The sequence below is a fragment of the Hyperolius riggenbachi genome, chromosome 9, assembly GCF_040937935.1.
Source record: "Hyperolius riggenbachi isolate aHypRig1 chromosome 9, aHypRig1.pri, whole genome shotgun sequence".
Lineage (NCBI taxonomy): Eukaryota > Metazoa > Chordata > Amphibia > Anura > Hyperoliidae > Hyperolius > Hyperolius riggenbachi.
Window position 1 is genome coordinate 109360950 of NC_090654.1, and position 21197 is coordinate 109382146.

At 42.2% G+C, this 21197-nt stretch overlaps 1 protein-coding gene across 1 annotated transcript in view; it reads left to right on the forward strand.

The window, feature by feature from the left end:
* Window positions 1–898: 898 nt before the first annotated feature.
* The window catches only part of PALS1 (protein associated with LIN7 1, MAGUK p55 family member), a 119871-nt gene continuing 99572 nt past the window's right edge, over window positions 899–21197 (forward strand). Inside the window, exon 1 of the mRNA XM_068253321.1 lies at window positions 899–1143. The gene's annotated coding sequence lies outside the window, so the exon portion shown is untranslated. The remainder of the gene's footprint in view (window positions 1144–21197) is intronic.

Below are 21197 nucleotides of genomic sequence, written 5' to 3' on the forward strand. Positions count from 1 at the left end.
GCCACTCTGAGATGCACGGTGGCACTTTCTGATCTACGAGTATGAAGATGAATCCCAGATATGGGATTCACTGCCTCCCGCACAAGACAATGCTGCAATGTCGTTCCAAAACGTTATGGCAAGCGATTCAGACGGCGGCAACATTATTCCCTATGGCAGAGTTTCCGTGCACGATTTTTCAGCGGGGAAACTGCGGATTCCGCCCGATTTATGCAGCAGTGGAAACGGGCCCTTAAAGGAGTCATCAGGGGGTTTATAAGTGCTACTTACCCGGGGCTTCGTCCAACCCCAAGCTCCCAGCATGTCCCTCGCTGCAGCTCCGCGGTGAGCCGTTCGCCTGTGAAGCTTCCTGGTCCCCAGCGATGACGTCAGGCAGACCTGGAGGTTGGCCTGCGCAAGCGGCGCTGTCAATCACCGCCACGTGGACGGAGCGTACTGTATGACATCTGCCTTATGAAGAACTATCATATCCAGACAGCAGAAGTGATAAGTATTCCTCCTCACTATTCAGGAATAGTAGCGTCCCAGATAATATGTCATTTATTGCAGCAGCTTTTTTGTCAATATTTATATGGTAAGTAGTTGTCAGTCAAAGATTGCAATGCCACAAAAGTCAGCTATGGAAGTATACAGATTTATGTAACCGATTGTGTTGACTAAAGAACTGCACAGAAAGCGCATTCAGATTGTACGATCTTCCATCCATTCACAAGGATAATGTTGAGTCGTATCTCCAGCAGAGGGCGCTAGGTCCGTATCATGGAGCAGTGCACTACGCATGCGTGTTGTCAAGCTCGCCTGTGTTTACATCCCGTGGTACCTTGCGCTACCAGCTCAGGTTCGCTCTGTGCCCTGGTCATGTGGAGCACGCATGCGTCCTGTGGCAGCCGATACGCATGCGGGAAGGTATAGGCTAGCAGCATAGGGTGAGCAGGCGCAGCTTTCCAACACCTTGCGCATGCGCGGTATCAGTATGTAATGTCTGGGATACTCCCGAGTCACCGTCCTGACGTTTCCTACGCTGAGCGGTAGCGTCATTGCATCGGCGCTTCAGGGTGACGGGTCTACCTGGTATCCCTGAAGAAGGTGGTCTGTGGCTACGTGCAGAGCGCTGGGAACCCTCGGGTGCACCTGCTGACAGAGGTGAGCTGCAATAGCCCTGGAGAGAGTATGCTGTGAAACCCCGGCAGAGGGGTGGTAGCACCACAAGTCTCAGCAGAGCAGAGCCCGCCTGGGTGTACGGGGCCATGGGGGAGCCAGTCTCTGGGGGGGGGGGGGGGGGGACTTGGGGGGGGGGACTTGTCATTCCTCAGCAGCAGGGCTGCTAATGGCTGTCAAACTTTCCAGTCTAACCTGTTGCTGGTTGTACTTGCTGTAGGGATGGTACCATTGTGGGAGAGGCCTCCATGGGCATGCCAGGAGGATTAGTGCTCTGGAGTAAGGATGGGGAGAGTCTCTCACTAATCACTATAGCATGGGACTGAATCTGTAACGATGGAGAATGGAAAGAAAGCAGTATAACTGGAGTGTTCTAAAATAATCTGCTATGCTATTAATTACGAAAGTTAACAACAGTCACCAGGGTCACATTAGAATATAGTAGTATTGGTGGAGGTAAATTAACTACTGCATGTCTGATAGTGTCTCTGATCTTTCTATTTAATTAAAAGTGCCCCTGAAGCAAAACCTGCAACAACAACAACAAAAAATATACCAACTTAAAGGGAAGCCTCTGGATCCTGCAAAGGCTTCCCACGTCCTGGCCACCACCATTGCCGGACACCGTCCCTGGAAAGAAATCTGACAATAGCTTGTCTGATTTCTGATCCTGACTGCTCTCCTCTTTATGCACTAGCGCAGTTGTACCTGTGTGAGTACATCCATGCCTGCACAGTTAGCTGCAGATGCTTGTTTCCATTAAAGCTGTGCACGCGCCACTCCCAGTGGAACTTGTGATGACATTCATTACTGAATGAAATTGCGGGCGGAAGTGCCCCGAAATGCAGCAAACTATGCGTGGCGATTAAGCGAATTGCCCCGCATGGATGGAAACGGCAGACAGTGCAGTCTATGCACTGTCTGCTGTCCCTGCGATCGCGTTTCCATAAGTGTGCCTGAAAGCGCGCTATATGGAAAGGAGCCTTGTGCAACCTGGCTGTACTCTGCTACTCACACAAGTGCAGCATGGCTGTGCTTGTACAGGAAGAAAAGTGTGGTCGGGATATTCTGGAGGATCCCGAGCAGGGGCAAGGAGGACATGGAAAACCTTTGAGGGGTGTCTGGTGAATTAGTTTGACAGGACAAATCTTAGGAACCAGGAGAGAAAAAAAGAAAACAGGAAACACCAGGAGTGCCAGATAGCGTAGTATTTCCAGGCAATGAAATAATGTGTAAAACTACTACTACTTACAAACCTGGGTTGCTATTAGGTAACCACAGTATTAGGCAGGGGAGAATTCTGTCTCCACATGGATTGGGTATCCTCTTCAGGATAGGTTAAGTCGTACTCCTGAAAAAGAACCACAGGATAATTATCTCAGGGGCACCCCTGGCGGAGCAGTGCTTTCTGGCGCTGCTAGATTTGGGTGCACCTGGCGCAACCATAGACTATAATGGGAATCACATGTGCAGCGGTGCTTAGTGAGTAACGTCGGCACTGTCAAAAGTAGGGATGATCGGAAAGGGCAAATTCTGTTCCACCGGAATTCGCAGATTCCGCCAGCGCTGAATTCCGTCGCTATGAAAATTCCGCCGGATTTTTGCGAAATTCCGCGGAATTCCGGATTCCGGACGAAAAATTAAAATAATCACAAATGGAACCTTGTTTATGCTATATGGTAGCCCATAGACCCTATTGACTGTTCCCTTAGTCCTTTTTTTCCTCCCTTCCTCTCTCCTCCCTACCTACCTACCTTCCTTCCTCTCGTCTTCCAGGGAATTCTAGGTTTTCAAAAGCCAGCTTACATACCTTGGCCGGGAATTGAACCCAGGTCTAGTGCTCGGTAGGTAGCTCTCTTCACCACTATACCACCACCAACACTACATGCTGAAGCCAGCCTAGCATGTACCATTATGATATATCCAGGAGATAAATGAGCTTGCTTAGGGATTTGTAGGATGTCAAAAGCCAACTTACATACATTGGCCAGGCCTACCGCTTTGTAGGCTGCTATCCTAAACATTATACCACCAACACAACACACTACAATGCTACATGCTGAAGCCAGCCTAGCATGTACCATTGTGATATATCCAAGAGAAAAATGAGCTTGCTTAGGGAATTGTAGGATTTCAAAAGTCAGCTTACATACATTGGCCAGGAATTGAACCCAGGTCTAGTGCTCGGTAGGCTGCTATCCTAAACATTATACCACCAACACAGCACACTACAATGCTACATGCTGAAGCTAGCCTAGCATGTACCATTGTGATATATCCAAGAGAAAAATGAGATTGCTTAGGGAATTGTAGGATTTCAAAAGCCAGCTTACATACATTGGCCAGAAATTGAACCCAGGTCTAGTGCTCGGTAGGCTGCTATCCTAACCGTTATACCACCAACACAACACACTACAATGCTACATGCTGAAGTCAGCCTAGCATGTACCATTGTGATATATCCAAGAGAAAAATGAGCTTGCTTAGGGAATTGTAGGATTTCAAAGGCCAGCTTACATACATTGGCTGGGAATCGAACCTAGGCCTACCGCTTGGTAGGCTGCTATCCTAACCATTATACCACCAACACTACATGCTGAAACTTCTTGGAGCAGACTTACTTCCTCCCTCCAAAAGACACACATACATCCCCATAAAATCATTCAACAGCAACTGCGTGCACAGTCTTTGTAGTACACAGTCTCTGTGGCACAATTGGTTAGCGCGTTTGGCTGTTAACTGCAAGGTTGGTGGTTCAAGCCCACCCAGGCATGGCCTTGCCTTTTGTGTTGAACAGTTGTCCGAAGAGAACCCCAGATAGCCATGTAGATTCATATCTATCTCTCTCTCTCTCTCTCTCTCTCTCGTAGGGATAGTCACCGCTTTCTGCGGAATTGTATTTACCGCAATTTTAGGCGGAAATTGGTAATTCCGTTCCGTTTGGTCAGAACGGAATTGCTTTTTCAATCTGGCGGAATTCCGAAGTTGCCTGTGAAATTCTGCCGGTATCCGTTGATGGTTTTAAGCTGAAAATTCAGTTCAATGGCATCAAGTCAGAGAGAGAGAGAGAGAGAGCAAGCTAATTTTTCTCTTGGGTATCTCAAAGCCTAAGGCCCGGTTCACATTAGCGTTCCCTGTCCGGATTCGCCAGGCCAGATCCGGACCGTATAATGTACAAACGGAACGTACGTTCCGCATAGCAATGCGGACGTTCACACGCGTCCGTTCCGTACAGTACGGAGCCGGACCGGATCCGGACTCCGGACACTTTTCCAACATGCGCTATTTTTCGGTCCAGATCATCCGGCCCACGCACCCGGACCGGAGCCTGACTGCACCATCCGGAAATAGAAAGCGATGGGAAACGGAAGCACAGAACACACTGGCTACAAACACCTGACATTCTACCCCACTTCCTATGCGTATTCTAGCGGCGATTTTGGATGGGGACACATGGGAAGCATTTTGGAGTGGAGCAGCAGTGACTTTAACGTGCTGGAGATGTTGGCAGTATGTCGGAGGTGGAGGTGAGGCCTAAACAGCGGAGGACCTGATTCCACAGGTGCACCTTCTGCTGACCTCCCAGACCCCCACATTTTTATTTATTTGTACTCTCTTTTGCCAAACGGATCCGGATCGCAGCCTGATGTACACTTGATGCAACCTATCCGGATCCGGTCAGGTCATCTGGTCCGTTTGGCAGAGTAACGCAAGTGTGAACGGGGCCTAAAAGCAGATTTTTTTCTTTTTTTTTTAAATATGCGTTGAATTAATAAAATATTTAAATTATGCATAAATAGTTTTGTAAAAAAACAAAAACAAAACGTTTGCTGCAAAATAGAAGAGAAACTATTTGTTCCGGCAGTTAAAAAATTTGTATGTACTGACAGGTGTCCGCTCACACCCAGTCAACCTGACACACACTTTCGTTTTTAGTCACATGAGCATGAAGGTTAGGATTGTGTCAGCTGAAATCGTTCTTCATAGCTGAGCGACAGCCTATCATGGTCTCAGGCACAGAGGGGTAATTTAACAGACGTTTCATTATTTTCTTCAGTTCCAGGGAAGTGAGTAGACGCTTATGTTTGGATAATCCACCTTTGTCACACAACAACATAGGCTATTATGCTAAAGTTTTTTTTTTTTTTTTTTTACCTCAGCACCTTTACCCACTCACAGCCTCTAAGAAGGTGTCCAGTTAGTTCACTGGATTGCATGAGGGTCCACCCAAACCACCTTAGCTGAATTTCCTTATGGACTTTCACCCTGGCTCACCTCAACCATACTAGTGTCCACATGGCATCCCATCTCAAAATGACTTGGATTATATCACTTTGGTTACCATGTAAATCCTGAAAGGGAAGTAAGGAGGATGCGGGGACTGCACTTGCTTACACCTCAGTCCTGGTGACCACTGCCCAACTTTTTATATAGCAATTGTCTAAAGTCTTTACAACCAAATTTCTAAAAATGGTGTGAGCTGTATAAAATATAAACAGCGTTCATATAGAGTAGTGATGAGGTATGAAAATGTCTTACTTTTTCACTGTTGTGGGGGGCATTTTTCACAGCCAAACAAATGTTTTATAATTTTTATAAAATCTCATGGAGAGTTGAACCAGACAAGAGACAAAACAGTTATATTGAGCCACAAGGGTGCGCTCAGTGGGCTGTAGCAGTGTTAGAGAGTCTTGCCCAAGGTCTCCTTTTTGAATAGATGCTGGCTTACTGAACAGAAAGAGCCGAGATTCGAACCCAGGTCTCCTGTGTCAGAGGCAGAGCCCTTAACCTTTTGCTATCCAACCACTATATCAGAGACTGGGGTGCATAGCACTGGGCTATTAAACATTACAGAGAAAATAGTACAAAGGCATCATAGGCAAGTTTGAAGTAGGACTTTTTTACTGTATGCGTTCACCCATTTTTAATTTCAGGTAACCTTTAGTGCACTTGTAATGTCATTTCTTTTTAACGTATAGCAGAACCAGGGCTCTAAGTTGAATTGGACATTGGGCTGGACTGAAATTCAGTTGCAAGCTATTTCTTTGGAGTGGCTGTAAGACTGTACAAGGTAGCTTGAGAAGTGATACTGAGAGTGCTTCAGCAGGCAGAACAGTAATAACAGTAAGGGGGCTAAATTATTTCTGGTATTTCACTGTAATTTTTACCCACAGGATACTTGCACTTTAGTGCACCTTCCAGTACCACCAAAATGTAAAGACATTGTAAAACTGCATTGCCTTTTAACTGGGTAAGGTCACTTTGTGCCGTGCAGGCTGGCTTTGTAAATAAACCTGCAGCAGTTAATTTGGCGTTTCTAGTTGTTTACCCTCTATTGGAGACAATAAGGGGAAAAAGTCTTACCACTAATAAAAATGCTAGCAAACTCCAGTCAGTGCTAGGCAGTGCATGCAAAATATTCCAGACAGCACCAAGCAATACCTACTTAGTGGGCGGTTCATACTCTGTCTGCAATTCCATGAAGTGGGTAGTGGAATCGGAAAGGACAGGTCAAGATCTTAGAGGAAATTTAACTCAGCGTTGAACTTCATTCCATTTAAAAGCTGGTACTACTTTTCCCATGGAAAATCTTAACCCAACCACCCCCCGTCAATGCGTTCTGCGCCTGCAGACTACTACATGCGCAGAGTTTAGTCAAACTGTGCATGCATGGTGCTGCTCGACTGGAAACTATTAACCGAAGATTGCAGACGAATGGAGCTGCCCGGGAGGATGGCAAGGGAGCCCATGGAGTATATGGAGGCTGGAGGAAGTCCCAGGTAAGTATCAGTTACCAGTATCTCCTTTCAGCTCAGGTTCTCTTTTAGTGCTTTTCTATGGGCCAGTTCACTTCATTTCAGTCTTGACCCTATTGCATAAAAATCTGACTACAGTACACACACTTTCTGTGGAGTGGATTCTGCAGCCGTTAATTTGTTGCATAGCGCACCAATGTAAGCCCCATCTACACCATACATTTTTTTTTTTTTTCAGAATCGATTCAATCTGACATGTCCGATCGGGATTTAATTCAATGTGCCATTGTTTTGCAATGGCAAATTGAATCGAATTGAATCCCGATTGGACATGTCAGAATGAATTGAATCGAATCGGACAAAAAAATTGTATGGTGTAGATGGGGGAGTGGCAACAGATCCTCTCAACATGGATTCTGTACAGTCCAGCACAGAGAGCACCCAACCTAAAATGCCAGTGAGCGTTGGTGGTTTTTCAGTGCTTCTAGTGGGAAAAGGACACTGTAGCAGTTATCTAACAGTAGGAGATGAAATCTCTTCTAAGCTGATTTGTAATTGCGGCTGCAGCCTTTACAGTAATTATTTCTTTAGCTTATCAGAGTAGTTCTAATTATAAAACGTAAAACAAATTTGAGGCTTACTAATGACTGTTTCAGAATTATTTAGTAAGGCAGTGCAAAGAATAGGTGTAACACATAGTAATCTACAGGAAGCATTCACATATGTGAAAGCATAAGCTGTTACATACTAGTTATTTACTACATTGATTTTCCAGGATTGTTAAGTCGGTATAAAAATCATCCGACTCCATAGTTTATGAAACCTCTGACTCTAAGGGCTCGTTTACACTAGAGGTGTTTTTTTTTTTTTTTTCCTTTTTTCAAGCGCAGGCAATTTTTTTAAAATCACCCCCAAAACGCTTGTGCAATGAATTTCTATGAGAAGGTTCATATCAGCGCGGTTAGTGTGCTGTGCGTTCAGCAAAAGCGTTGCCAGGACCATTTTTGGGGCGACTTTGCTATAATAGAAGGCATAGGAAGCGCACTAAACACACACAAAATCGCATTGTGGGGCGATTGCGCTTTAAAGAATAAATACATTGTATTTATTCTTTTCCGGATCAAAGAGTTCACTTTCTGATTTGAGTCGGAGTGAATTAAAAAAACGCTTGGGAAAAGTGCTTAGGAACCGCTTTTCACAAAAATGGAACACCCACCCAAGTGTCGAGATTTGAAAAAAGAATCGCTAAAAAAAACCTGCCAACACGAGCGGAACGCAATGTGAACGAGCCCTAACTCTAGGTACCCTAAATGACTCCTTAGTCGAATACTTGCCAAGGCTGTGGATTTGGTACAAAAATCATCCGACGACTCAGTTTATGAAACCTCCAACTCCAGGCACCCAAAATTGCTCCGACTCCACAGCCCTGTGATTTTCAGTATGGTCTTAAAGGGAACCAAAATTGAGAAGGGTATGGATCTTTCCTTTTAAAATAATACCACTCTCCTGCTGATCCTGTGTTGCTAATACTTTTAGCCACAGCCCCTCAACAAGCATGCAGATCAGGTGCTCTGACTGACGTCACACTAGATTAGCTGCATGCTTGTTTCAGGTGTGTGATTTAGCCACTACTACAGCAAAAGAGATCAGCAGGGGTGCCAGGCAACTGGTATTATTTAAAAGGAAACATCCATATCCTTCTGTTAAGGTTCCCTTCAAGGAAACTATAGGCGGTTTAAACGACAGATTTGATACTTACCTGGGGCTTCCTCCAGCCCCAGAAGCACGTCTGAGTCCCTCGCCTTCCTCCTGCCATCTGCCATTCAGCCGCAATCAGCCCCGGTAACTGCGCATGAGCAGAAGACCATGACTGACGAGTATACATATATTAAATAAAAGTACTAACACAATTTGAGTATCTCAGTATTTTTTTGTTGAATATAACTTGATTAATCTGACATTTTGGGGAATAGATTTATTCATTTTGGGAAATCCAATAAGAAAATCGATGTGTATGGGCACCTTTTTAATGGTTGAATCTACTTGAGTTTTGCTTACTCTTCCTGCCACACTAGTCCTCTACTCATTCATGTGAAATAAGAATTATAATTAGGAGGCTTATTTTCAGCATACCTAAAGTGGTTTTAAAAAAAATTAAATTTAGATACTTCCCTCAGTATAGATTTCCCCACCCCTCCTCGAGCCCACTGTTCCAGTGCTGGGTCCATGTGAACATTTTTCAAAAGAGCTTGGCGAATATGGTCTTGTGGTTGCACTCTCATTCGTGTACATGCTTGGATGTTCTGTGAGTACGGTCCACGCAGGCTCTGTAGCATTTTTTTTTCTCTCAATGCACGAGGCTTTGTGCAACTTTGCAGGTGCAGTATGCTTGCATTTATACATCAACTGGAGTGCTTTAACAAGTTCCAAACTTTAAAGCTGCAACTGTCTGTTTTTATGGTTTTCTCCATACTGTAAAGGTATTTTATTAGTAAGGGCTAAATGCATCTCCTTGTAGAATGTGATAAGGCCCCTGGTGTAGTGATTCACAAGATAGGTCCTCTCACAGTGACTTCTGGCTTCTTAGAACTGTGATGACTACCTTTTTGAAGTGGAGATTTTCCAGATTATCCAGGCAGTTCAGGGGGAGATCCCACACATAAAGCATGTGGAGGAGGCCAGCATAAGGATTATCATGGGCCCAGTGAGTGCCAGCTGCAGATGGAGCTGTAGTAGCTCTAGCAGGAACTGCAAAGTTATCTTCAACAAAATTCTGTCTCATTCTAAGGACTTGTGGTGGTTGGTTTTTTTGTTTTTTTTTAACCAGAAATGCTGGTATTCAAGTGTGTAGATTTGTTTTTTACCGAGTTGCATTTTCAAGGTACTGAGTGATAAAAGGTAGATCAACAGCATTTTCTTTGAGCGCTAATAAAATGGTTGATTTTTTTTTTTGTTTTTTGTTCCTTCACTGGAAAATGCAATGCTGTGCAGTCATTATAAACAAAGGGCTCAAATCGCAAAGCTTTACCGCATGTAGTAAAAGCAGAAAACAGTCAAATTTACAGAACATTTAGTAAAATATAAATTCACAAAGGTTGTTACCACATAAAAAAACTAAAATTACAGACTAGTGAGGTAAGTTACCAAACTGGCGAGGTAAATTCCTCATAAATGTCAATTCACAAAGGATAAAGGCCCATACGCACGTCGTAAAAATGTCTGTACAGACACGTGTTGAGCGACGGTTCGTGCGACACGGCAAGCGACAAAGACTGTTTGCAGACACAGCCATGTTTGAGCGATTCAACTGGTGAATCTCTTGTGACTTTTGTTTCACAAACCGTCGCTTAGTCTGTTGGTGTCCTGTCGTGTGTACGAAAGTCTTCTACAGAAAGCAGAGTAGCTACCATAGTACCACTACTATACGTAGTCTGTGGCAGACAGCTTCCGTTGTCTTCACTCTTTCTGTTGTCACGTGTGTCACAAACTCCAATTGTTGCTGCCATAAATATGCTGTTATCTCTTGTCTTTGTCGCTGCCTCACCACTACAGACAAATGTATGCCGTATGTATGGGCCTTAACACATGAGGTGAATGTCAGTCTGTAAGATAACAGCCATTTGTAAGGTTACAAAAGGGTGTTTAGGCTCTGTTCCCACTACAGCAGAAAATGCACTTTTTTGTGTGTACATTTTACTGCATCGTAAAACTGACAGTGAACAGATCTTACTTTAGAAATGGCGTCCTTTCGCATTTGTCTTTCTGCAATGGATTTGTTGTGGTAAGCGCACCTCACTTTTGTGCCATTTGGGTTTTTTTTTGTTTTTTTTTTTTACACTTGAAGAGCTGAAGAGTTGAAGTTTTCTCATGTAGCCTATGGTCCCAATGCTGGGCACCAACCGGACCATCAGAGTAGACACTGCACTTGCTGGTTACTTAGGATGAACACATTCTTCTCTCCCCACTCACCCGCCTCCTGTGTGACGTCACACACAGTCGGCCCTCCAACATGTCTTTGCAGCCTCGGCCCTGCATTGTTGCTTCAAGGATTTAGAAGAGCATAGTAGAGTGCCAAGGATGTCATCAATTATTTCTTGTCAGCTTTAGTAGCTTATAGATGTAGATATTATATATGGACACTGTACCGCTTGTTCTTTTGTGGCCCCTTGCTCAATGTTTGGCTGTATTTGAAAGGGTTGTACATTTAAAATCCCAAAGTTTAATAGTAGCACCAGAAATAATTATGGAGCTAGATGCACCTGTCAAATTGTATATCGGTAAAATGATACAGCATTTTCCAAAGTGGATTTTTGGAACATGTAGGTGATACACTTCAATGGAGGTTTGCACATCCCATTAATGACTTGCAACACTGTAACTTCTGGGAGATGGGTTTCTAAGGGCTCTTTCACATCAGAGCTTGCGTTGGAGAATGCTCAAAGTATACGTTTTGTTGTATGCGTTTTAATGCGTTTTGCACTGCAGTGCACTGCAGTGAGTGTGCGTTTTTAATCCGTTTTCAATGCGTTACAGGACATAGGAAAACGCAGGTAATTTTTTTTTCTTTTAGTTTTCAACTTTCTACATTGTTCCTCTGTTGCATTCTGGGACTGATTGCCTGCGTTAACGGATTAAAAACGCGCATAGTGTGCGTTTTACATTGACTAGCATTGTAACGCATGAAGCTAGCGTTGGCCGAAAAACTGCGCCTGGGTGCAGTGTAACGCAACGCACAAAAAGGCTGCGTTATATGTGAAAGCTAAAATGAAAGTCTATGGACTTTCATTTCACCTTGGGTAACGCAAACTTTATCCTTTGCGTTGAAACGCAGAAAATCTGCCCTAATGTGAAAGAGCCCTAAGGCACACAGAAATGATCCCCAGGACCAAGGGTTGTGTGTCTGTGGGGTAGGGGCATATGTGGATAATCTGTTATAGATCTTCTTGCTGGATACAATTGCACCAGTCAGCTTAAAGGGAACCTGAAGTTCCCTTTTAAGCTGACTTTTTAAAGTATTTAAAATATTTAAAATAAGCTGACTAGAAAATTATTTAAAATAAACACATGACATAGCTATTACATACTAACCTCACCGTCAGTCACTCTGAGGCTCGCCATTTTCTTCTTACAGTGATCCCTTCCAGTTCTGACAATATTTTGTCAGAACTGACATATACCAGTTGCTGTCAGTTATAACTGAATGTGCAAGGTAATGTCCATGTTTCCCTATGGCTCAAGTTGGTGATATTACACTTTAACAGTGTGCTGACCAGGAAGCTGTTATGGGGAAATGGTCATTTTCAAAATGAAGGACAGAGAAATCCATTGATCACAGTGGACAAACAGGATGCAGGAGAGGAGAAAAAGTATGACCTGGGTATGGTTATTTTGACTTTTTTTATTTTCAGTTCAGGTTCTCTTTAAAGAATAGTTTTTGCACCATTTGTGTAGTTATGAGACTTCAAGACCGCGCTTACCCTTATAAATAGTGCATGGATTTGTGCCCTTCTCTGTGTGTTTGATGGTTGATGTTTTTATTGGTGGTGTTCTCATCTGCTTTCATAGTTCCTATTTTACTTAGCTGTATATTAACTCCTGATAGTTTGGTTTCCCTTGGGTAACCAGTTAAATAATGTAATCCTTTAACTGTAAAGTGAGGCGTTAACTATACTGTACTTCACACTAATTTGTGCCTGGGGATATTTGCATACTTCATTTCTCTTTGTATATAGTTATTTGTGTCTGCCCCCTGTTGTCTGCATTAAGTTGCGTTGTGCCCGTGACTCTGGCTATAATGTATTGCGGGTTGACCCTGTCGTGTGCTTATGTTTACACCGGCAATGTTTCTGGTTGCCTAGCTACTGCCAACCAATGGTAGGCTGATGGGCTTTTTCTTGGATTAATGTAACCCCGCCCTGCATCATCCCTTTGTTTGGGTTCTCTGTTATTATGTGATAGGCGAAATCAATGACCATTCTTCTGCTCGCATGTACACTCCCATCTTTCTGGCTGGAGGACAAAAAACTGGATGTCGAAGTTGCGTTTCACCCTGCATAATAGCATGCATAATTCTGATCTGGGGAGGTCTATGGCATGGCTTTAATGTGAACGAGGCAAGCTGGATGATTTAACCTGTGTGAGGAATTCTGTAAAATGCCTTATTTTACATTAAGGGTTAATGTATACTTGGGACAGCATTATGTATTGTTTAAACAGGTTGGCTGACTGCCAGGATCTATGAGGAAAATATGATTTTACAGGAGTGGCCCTTACTAATCAGGGGGCAGTGAACACACCTGCACGTGGGAAGGTGTACTCATAGTGATTAGCATACATTCTTTTATATAGATACTGTGAGTCAGCAGCGTATTAGCTCAGATATATACTTTTTGCACGATCTGTATAATGTTATATATCGGTACTCTATGTGAATGTAATGTAGCGCATTTCTGTAGCCCTGACAAAGTCCTACTGGGGTGAATCCTGTTGGATAGCATGTTTATGTATGAGCCCTGGCACTTTGTTTTTGTCTATAGCTCTTGCTTCAGGTTCCCTTCACAGCGATTTTGATTGGTTAGCTTTGTGTTTAATTTCAGTCATTCTTTAAGGCGTCTTTCGCAGTAGGACGTTGCATGTTGATGCGACGTTAAAGTTGCAACGCAAATTACAATGCAACGCCCCAAAAAAGTCGCAACGCAACTTAATGCCCCGTTATCGTCGCATACAGGCCATGAAAAGTATGCTTCCAAGTGATTACTGAGCATGTGCAAACAGTCTAACGCAGCTAATAACGTGTATAACGCACAGCATGCAGTACTTTCACTTAAAGAGACACTGAAGCAAAAAAAAAATATGATATAGTGAATTGGTTGCGTACTATGAATAATTACTAGAAGATTAGCAGCAAAGAATATATCCTCATATTTTTATTTTCAGGTATACAGTGTTTTTTCTAACATTGCATCATTCTATAATATGTGCAGATTACACAACACTCAGCATTCAAAATGATTCTTTCAGAGCAGTCTGTGAACTAATGACCTCTCCTCTGGCAGAGAAAAAGTAATTAGTTCACTTACAGTTGAGATAATAAAAGTCAGATAACAGCCCTCTCCACGACTTTGAAAGTCGTAGAGATTTATGGCTTTTTTGCATAGAGATAACAACTAGAGTTTCTTAACTCTTCCTGTACTGGAAACAATTAGACTGATATATCTGATCTTAATGTTTTATTTCTTAGCTGTACTACACATACAAATCATAATATCATCATTTTTTTTTTTCGCTTCAGTGTCTCTTTAATGTGTAGCGTTAGACACCAATGCAACGTGTGCACTGTGAACAGGGCATTGATTTTTCATTGCAGTGAGTTATTCTGCGTTAAATAGTGTTGTAATGTGCGACTTTAACGTCACACTGTGAAAGAGGCCTAAAGGCTGTTTGTTTTATTTAACTTTTTCTCCCGAGTTTTCTCACAGGAAATGTTTTCACACATTATTATTAAAATCGCTTTTAACGTGTACCCGAGTTGACATGTGACATGAGAGAAACATGTGTATGTACGGTGCAAAACATATTAATAACCGGGCTATTAAACTTGTTTTATTTTGTTGCCTAAAAGAGATAATTTTTATGCATGGAAGTGACAACTTCTGTCTTGTCGGTATTTTGTCAGGAATATAGTAAGCATCACTGATAAACATATATTACAGCCATAAAAGTTTTCTTGGCAGAATAAAACTTCTGAAAGCAGAGGAAGATAGGAAAAGGTCAGTAGCTCATGTATTTTCATTTAAAGAGGAACTTGAGCCTAAGCAAACATACTGTCATTAAGTTACATTAGTTATGTTAATTAAAATAGATAGGTAATATAATCTCTTACCCACCCTGTTTTAAAAGAACAGGCAAATGTTTGATTTCATGAGGGCAGCCATCTTTTTGGTTGAAAGAAGGTGACAGGGAGCATGAGACACATTTCCAACTGTCCTGTGTGCTGATCACCCCTCCCAGTTGCTAGGCAACGTGAATAACATAGGAAATCCCATCATGCTTTGCACAGCATCAGGGAAAAAAAGCCCGGGCAGTTTTCTTTGATGGGTGGAGCTTAGCTAAAAATGCAGCTAAAAAATGTTTTGGTAAGAAAAACAAAGTTCTGATGCTGTGAAACTGTTAAAGAAACACCAATGCTTTTCAGTTCTGCTGAGTAGATTTTTAGTCCGGAGGTTCACGTTAAGGACACTAAATGGGCTGTAACTGAGCAGAGACAACAAAACATTCAATCCACTTTCTAAAAGTTTAAATATAAAATAAAACCATGGGGTATCAAATCCTGTTTAGCAGTAGGAGGATAAAGACAATAGTTTCTCATCAGTTTATTTTCACCTACAGTTCACTTTAAAGAGAAACTGAGGCATCAAACCTTATTTTTTTTTTTTTTTTTTTAAAGTAAATGCTTGCTTAAAGAGACTCTGTAACAAATTGTTTATCTTTATTTCTTCTATGCTATAAGTTCCTATGCCTTTTCTAATGTGGTCTGGCTTACTGCAGCTTTTCCTAATTGCACAGTAGCTGTGTTATCTCTGTTATATGATCTAATCTTCTCTCTATAGTCGGCACAGTCAGGCTGAGGCAGTCAGACTGGAATGTGCAGGGCTGCTTGTGATTAGCTAGAAGCTGTACACACCCCCTGCAGGCTCTGTGTGACTAACACACTCTGCTTAGCTGAGCCTATTAGAAGCTGGTTAGTTTGTTTGTAAACACTGCCTAAAACTGGCAATTACAAGCCAGGTTTGCAGCAGAGAATGGCAGAAACAGCACAGAGGGGACCAGGAGCACATAATGAATAGAATGGTATGCTTTTTATTGTAAGAATTTCAGAGTACAGATTCTCTTTAAGGAGGACAGTGATGAGCCGACCCCAGCAACCCAAATTTTTTTTTGTGAATTTTCGCAAGTAAAAATTAGTTTTTTCAGGGTAATTTTTTTTTTCTTGCTGTAAAATTTATAGATTTTTCACAGAAAACTCGATTTATTTTCACAAAAATGTCCTTGAATTTGAAAATAGCATTTTTCGAAGCAAAAATGACTTTGCTGAAAAATCGTAAACAACCCGGGACAGGGCCGTGCCCCTCTTCTGGCACAAGCGTAAATGGCAATGGCAATAGAGGGCCAGAGGATGGCATAAGAAGCATCTATAGGATCCATTGGCTTCCCTCTTAGGTGAGTATTTCGCTTTGTACCTAAATTCGCATGCAAATTCACTCACACAAAATGCAAGCCTGCAACAGAAAAAAGGCCTGATATGAAATGGAATGTTGTGTCCTAATCTGTACACTTTTTTTTTTTTTTTAATCTTCATCTCTTAAATTGAAAAGTATTCCTCCTTCATGCATGAACACTCACACTGTATACGTCTATGCAACCTCTTAAGTGTTTCACGTCTGCCTACTTGGTGTGACCACTCTCTTACACAAGAAAGCAGACACACATACCTATGGTGTGCTAATTATAGAGGATGCAATGGCAATTCCTTCCATTCCCTGCGCTGAATTCAGTCCTGCAGCTAGGTTAAGTGCCTTGACCTAGTGAAAGGAAATGTGCTCTATGGAACTTTAACTTTTTCTTATGTGTATCAAACATATTGCAAGGTATGAGCAACTTTTATTGAGGTGTATTGGCTCTGCCCTGGTCTTTCCCAGACTAGCCCAGTAGTTGCTATAGGAACTAATGATCTTGACCTGAGGAATGCATGTGGAATGCTAATCTCTTTTGTAAACTGGAAAACTCCCAGCTGGCTGTGTCAATGCAGATATGGATTTCTGGGAGGAAGTACAGATTTGCTTTATTAATATCAACTTTCTTATGGCACACTTTTGAGCAGTTTTGTTATACCTGTACTGGAACCTTGTTGGATAGAGCTTCCCCCTAGTCTGTTTGCTAAAGCTTTTACTATTGTACAGTAAAACCTTGGATTGAAAGTAACTTGCTTTAAGAGTGCTTTACAAGACAAGCAAATATTTTTATAAAATTTTGACTTGATAAACAAGCAGCGTCTTGATATACAAGCACAGAACATATATGCATGTCGCGTCATCTCAACTGAGCCGATGATTCTTCTCCATGTGATGCTGCAGGATTGTACTAATCTTGAGTGCAGGGACTGTACAATGTCACATTTCCCTGAAATTCTCAAAAGTTTGCAAAAGCAACTGTCTTTCAATAAGTTCCTGGTTACAACCACCGAACACAAAAAAAAAAGTTTGGGATGAGGAGGGCAAGGATTCTGTTATAGTGAGTCAGTCTGTCATTCATTCATTCATCAGATTTGTTTTAAATAATTGGAAAGTGGTATTGGACATGGAGAGGTAGGAATGTAGTCACTAAGCTGTTTGTATTGACCACCATTGGGGCAGTTGGTGTCGTGGATAGCACTCTCATTTTTGCAGTGCTTAGTCCCCAGCTTAAATCTGGGCTAAGTTATAATTTATCTTGTATGTTACATGTGGGAGAAGTTCATTGGCTTGCCACAAATTGGCCTTAAAGGAAACCAGAGCTCACTAAAAGCAAGAGATTTATAAATACCTGGGGTTTCCTCTAGCCCCATCCCCTTGATCACTCCCACGCTGCCTCTGCAGCTCCGGGACCGGGTCCCCGCACTTCCGTCAGTCGGAGCCAGTGTACGCAGGAGAAGTGCGCTCTTTGCGTATCTCTCCAACAGCTCCTGGAAAGATGCATAGAGGGTGCACTTCTCATACGCCAGACTGGCTCCGACTGACGGAAGTGCGGGGACCTGGTCCCGGAGCTGCGGAGGTGGCGTGGGAGTGATCTGTGCAGACGGGGCTGGAGGAAGCCCCAGGTATTTATAAATCTTTTGCTTTTAGCTATTAACATTGCCACCTATATTTATTTATTTTTACCTGCTTTGGGCTGTTCCTAATGGCTGCCTCCTTTGTCTATTTTGCTGAATGGCTGGTTGTTAGTCATCCACAGGCTGGAGGTAAAATGCCAAACATCTCACTTGTTTTATTAAATGCTCTAATCTTTGTGAACTAATAGTTATTGAGGTATTTTCCACTTTAGTCGGCAATTTACCTCTCTAGTTGGTCATTTCTGTTGTTTGCATTACCAAATTCAGTCATTCTAAGCAAATTGAGGCCTTACAACTGCTATGGTAGGGCAGTGATGCCATCATTTGATTGCTTAACCCGATGGAGAATCTTTGTGTGTGTAAGTATATGTGTATATCACTAAGATTTTCCTCAATAATAGGTATTTGAAAACTAAAAATGCAAAGACAAAAAAAACTATTGTAAAAAAACAAACAAAAGTCTGTGACCCATAGATGTATTGTATCACAAGTGGTGTTACTGTCAAGTCAATAGGCATCTAATTGAAATGTTAGAATAACTATAGTGTGTAAAGTGAAAACCTATGTGAACTAGTTGAAATTAATTTTCAGCTTTTAGTTGTAATTGTTGCGTTAAAAGGTCACCCAGATGCCTCCATAATGGTAAATGTATTACCTACTTGGTTGCATTAATCACAAGCTTTGGTATGCAGCCTGCCAAGCACCTGGGCACCCATCCAGCTGCTCCATAGGAATGAGTTTTTTTAATATACTACTAAGAGCATCACAGTACACCAGTAGGAGCACACCCCTGGGGCCATACCAATAAACACACACCTATTCTATGCATATAGAGCCTACAGACCTCTCGCACTGCAGCAAGCACCGTAGAGCAGCTATATAGAGGCCAGAGTGTTGGGTGGGCTGATGATAAAAGTACTGAAGTTTGGGATAAAGATAGAGTAATTATCATGTTTACTGTTAAGTAATATAATAATGCTAACATTTGCATAGCGCTTTCCTCCTGCCAACCCAGTGCTTGAGAACAAGCATGTGCTCGATAGGCTACATAGGAGAGCTAAGGAGTCTTGCCTAAGGACTCCTTACTGAATGGGTAACTGGCTCCATCTAGGTTTTGAACTCTGGTCTTCTGTGTTCAAAGGTGAGGTTAACTAGTATATGATATTGCTGCCCCTTATTATGGAGACATTAGGGAACTTGGTTTGATGGAGTAAGTTCAACAGACAGTGAATATTGATGTTACCCAGTTCACAACTGGAATTTTCACCTTATGGACCGCAGCATCTTTGACAATTCTACCTTGTCCACCACATCACATATTCAAGTAACTTTAAAGTTACTAGTGTCACTATAACGCGTCCGTTTTTGGGCATTATATTCATTTTCCTGGTTGCATCTGCCATTGTAAAGCCTTTGAAGTATTGTGGCTTTACCTGTAGCTGTATTTCTAGGACGGTAATACTGGGATTTGTATTGCCATTGTTTTTAGTCTGAGCTTTTGAGCATATGAGAAAACCCAAATATCTGAAGCCTAAAGTACACATTAAAACATAGGGCCTGTTTCCACTACACGCTGATTGGATGCAGAATGGATGCAGAAAAACTGACTCCAATGAATGCCTATGGGAAAATCTGCATCAGAAAAATCGCATTTAGTGGAAACAGGCCCATAGACATTCATTGGAGTCAGTTTTTCTGCATCCAATCTGCATGTAGTGGAAACAGGCCCTAAAGGGGCCCATACACTCAGCCGATTTTCTGACCGATCGATCAAAATCGTTTGGCCAATCGACCGATCGACGGCTGATTGCGATGGATTTCCATTGAACTGGCAGGGTGGAAAATCTAGGTCGATCTGATGAGATTGCTTATCATTTTGCATTGGCCCTAATGGAAATCTGATGGCAAAAATGCCATCAGATCGAATTTCAATAGATTTCAAACTGAAATCTATTGGAATTCTGTCCTAGTGAAAAATGTTCTAAAACACATCAGATAAGAAATCCATCTGATGATCTATCTGCTGCTAATCTAACGAGTGTATGGGCACCTTTAAGGTCCATACACACGCCTGGCGGATCGCTCAGAAGCAGCCGTATCAGTCCGCCAACAGTGCGTACACACGCCGGACTGTTGTTGGAACGCCCACCCAGCGGGAGGTGACGACGGACCCGTCGTTGCCTCCAGTCTGGCGTGTGTACGGACGTTTAGAGTAGTGTGGCAAAAGCATGCAGACTGTTTACAGATAATGTACTTGTAATAATCACTAATCCAGTAATAACCCATTCACACTTGTTTGCAGCAGCATAAGGGCTTTGTTGTAAATAGAAATTCTAAGGTTTTTGTAATTGCCCTACCAAAGCAAATAAAACCGCAAATAAAAAACTAATTGGACTATCCAACAAATAACTGTAATGTGTTTTACCAGAGTGCAGTACCGAGCAGTGTTTAGGAAGTTATTGCAATCTTTGAGACAAGATAGCATTTCTTGGGCAGTGCCAGAGCAGTCATATTTTTAAATTATAAAACTACTTACAGATAGTCTCCAGTTAACAAATGAGATAGGGGACTGTAGGTTCGTTCTTAACCTTAAACTGTACATAAGTTGAAACACAGTGACATCTTTGTCCCCTGTACCTCTATGCCCCCTGTGTCTCCAGTGTGCCTCTCTGTCCCACTGTGCCCTCGGTGTACTGCAACAAAATTTCATTTTACCTTTGAATTTGTTTAAATTGTGGTTTTCTCAAAAACTAAAAGGCCTTTTCGAATTTTTTTTCACTTGTTCCCACAGAATCAAATGTTACAATTTCAGGACATGAGTTTAAATTGTGTTAAGTGCTGAAGACATATCATACACACATACATATAACCTTTTCTGGATTCATTTTTATTAATCCTGTCTGATGTCATTGTTTTGAAGAGATCTTTGAACCAAAGCTCCCTTTTGAAGCATTTGACCTATATGACTTTTAAATTCTAAGTAATAATATTATTGTTTGCAATAAAAATTGTTGAAACAGAAGATGATGCCTGGTAGATGGCATCACATAGGCAGGTTTATTGGGGAGGGCAGGGAGGTAACCAGTTTGGGATATTCAGCCATAGCATTATTTGTGTTTATTTCTGTACAAAAAATGTATACACATACTATATGATCTCTATGCAAGTCAGATTATTGCTTTTAATTGCAGTATGCAGCTGCTATAAGTCTGAAAACATGCTTAAAACCATGGCAACAGTATACAGCTCAGTATTAAAGTGAACCCTGAGGCACATGAAAAAAAAGTTATACTTGCTTAGGTAGAGGGAAACCTCAGGCTAGTTCCGAAGCTTCCTGTGTCCTCATTCCAACCGTGGCTGTGCATGGACCCTTTCAATATAGCTGACTGGATATGTTCTTGTTGGCTGCGCTCCCT